Source organism: Penaeus chinensis, chromosome 6, assembly GCF_019202785.1.
Source record: "Penaeus chinensis breed Huanghai No. 1 chromosome 6, ASM1920278v2, whole genome shotgun sequence".
NCBI lineage: Eukaryota > Metazoa > Arthropoda > Malacostraca > Decapoda > Penaeidae > Penaeus > Penaeus chinensis.
This window is the reverse complement of record NC_061824.1, coordinates 26,901,568-26,904,067: the sequence shown is the minus strand read 5'-3', so window position 1 is coordinate 26,904,067 and position 2,500 is coordinate 26,901,568. Positions and strand designations below refer to the sequence as shown.

Sequence of the window (2,500 nt, the reverse complement as noted above, 5' to 3'; positions counted from 1 at the left end):
AGTCAAAGCAGTGGCTTACTCAACTTTTTTTTGCATATTACTGAAAATAAACATGTAATGTATAGAATGTATCAATTTTGATTAATTATTGGGTGATTGTTTACAACATGTAGTTTTCACGTTAAACAAGGTTAACAAAAGTGTTTGATTATCCTTTAATAGATATTACTAATGAGCGGTGTTCATGATGGGGCGGTGCGATGACGTCACCAAAGCCAATTGAGATAAAACACAATTTGAAAAGAAAACGTGTGGGTAATCCATAGAAGTGATATTAAAAGATAGCAAATATGAAAGGTTATCAGAGAAGGCAAATAAGTAATCTAGAAGTAACCAGATGTAGAGATATAATTTATATATAAAAGTTTTAAAGTTTTAGCACAAGAATATGGAGTTTGTTATAAAAACTGTTATAAAAACTAACACTATAGATCGAAAATAGTTACACATTGATAATAATGATAATTATATTTAAAATGATAATAATAATGAACGGAAGCAAAAGTAGTATCAATGGAGTGCAGACGATATATTTCCTCTAAATACAGGTTACAAGACGGATTGTTGTTTCATAGTTTCTCACCAAATATTTTAGCCACATTTTTAATATATACATAGTAAGCATGCTTTTGTATATTTTACATATTTTATGATATGATTAATGAGGTCAATCGGCAAAATAATACTAGAAAATATCAAAATCCCAGAACAATCTCAAAATATTGTCTACACGATGCGGATATAATATTTGGGCGTCTTAGAGAAAATCTTGACACTAGACGTATGGAAGTGACTATCTGTCTCCAAATTTCTCGCAAAATAAGAACTTAGAATAGGTTCTTTTTCACATTACTCAGGCACAGGTATTTATGAAGAAATTTTTGTTTTTCTGACTCAATTACGAAAGGCTTGCAACAAGAATATATTCTAGAAAATATACTTTTACGTGGGATGAGGGTGTTCATTATTAATTAATGGGGATTTTTGTACCCTTTTATAATTTTTTATATAATTTGGTGTGATTTTTAACTGCAGCCACATTAATATCTATTAATACCACTGGAAGTTTGGCCGTTTTATGTTTTCGAAAGAGGACAAGGAAGGTCGGCTTGATGTAACTGTACTGTTTTACGATATTCTTACCGGTAAAAAGATTATTTACTGTAAGTTGTTATTATATCTGTACTTGTTACAATTTACAGTATTTATGACATTGGTTAATTACTTATTGATACGTTTTAATCCTTCCACTGTTACATGGTATAACTCATTGAGTGAGCAGCAATATAAATGTTAAAATAGAATGAATGGGTGAATGATAGCTCAAACCTGTTATTCGTGAATAACAATCCTGATTCAGACATAAAGAGATAACAAGATAACAACAAGAGATAATAAAAACATGTACATCAAAAGAATATATATATACATATATAAAGAAAGACACCATGCGTAGTTGACTCAGAGAGAACATTGAGAATATATTGAGAACATTAGGTTACTTTGCAGGTTGAATTTATTGAGCAAGGTTTGAATGCTGCCACTCAGAACAAAGCACCATCAGATTAATGCATATTTTAATAAATGCTATCTGCGCTATCAATATGTTTACAAGGCAAGGATTTAATGTTCTGTTGATATTGGTATTTACATAATTTGTGTTTTTTAATTTTTTTTTTTATCTTGCTTTAGATATTTATAAATATTCTATGTACAGAATAAAAATATAGTTTCCCAAGAGAATACCAAAAAACCCTTTTTACTTTATCTCCTTTTTTTTGTGAATGTACTTTGAAGCGTGACAGAATTTTAGGATTTCCACTTGTTCACTTTCCTCAGGCCTGCCCAAGGATGAAAATGGGCAACCTGGTGCTTCTGTTAATTCAAAGGTCATGGTACTTGTTTTCTTCCAGCTATTCCAGATATGTGTGACTATACCACAGGCAGGCATTGCAACAAAGGTTTTGTTAATAGATATTTTCAATATTTGATGTAGGGCTTGCACTTGCTTGTGTCACACTGCATGGTACAGTTTTTGAAGAGATAGTTGTATTAGACTTCAATATAGAGACATAAGACATTATATTTGCACATATTCAAATAGTCATGTAAAATAGTTTTAAATATTATACCAGAGATATCTGCTGCTATTTTCTTTACTTTTTTCCATTATATCACTCATTCCTCCATCTCACCCTTTCTCACATGATAATAATGTATTATGATATAGATTGAGCAATTTACCATAAATGTCACTCACCAAGTAGACTTTCTAGATGCAGTTTACAATTTAATATGTGTTGTGCTTAATTCATTTTTATATAAGATTTGTTATCCTTTAAATCTGTGAAATGTCATGCCATTGAATATGAAGAAAGATTGAAGTAGTAAAAAGGTGGACAAAAAAGGATTTGCATTAATTACATTTTCTCATTAAATTTGATAGACTGTCAATTAGAAGTTTTCAGATTGGAGTTGTAGCTTGGAATTCATACCATGA

General features: G+C 30.2%; 1 protein-coding gene across 4 annotated transcripts in view; it reads left to right on the top strand.

Moving 5' to 3' along the window:
• The first annotated feature begins 747 nt into the window (after window positions 1-747).
• The window catches only part of LOC125026671 (TBC1 domain family member 5-like), a 26,098-nt gene continuing 24,345 nt past the window's right edge, over window positions 748-2,500 (top strand). For 3 of the 4 annotated variants that reach the window (XM_047615262.1, XM_047615265.1, XM_047615261.1), the window contains exon 1: window positions 757-863. The gene's annotated coding sequence lies outside the window, so the exon portion shown is untranslated. Of the gene's footprint in view, window positions 864-2,500 lie in introns of all 4 variants that reach the window. The other variant, XM_047615264.1, reaches the window with a different exon arrangement.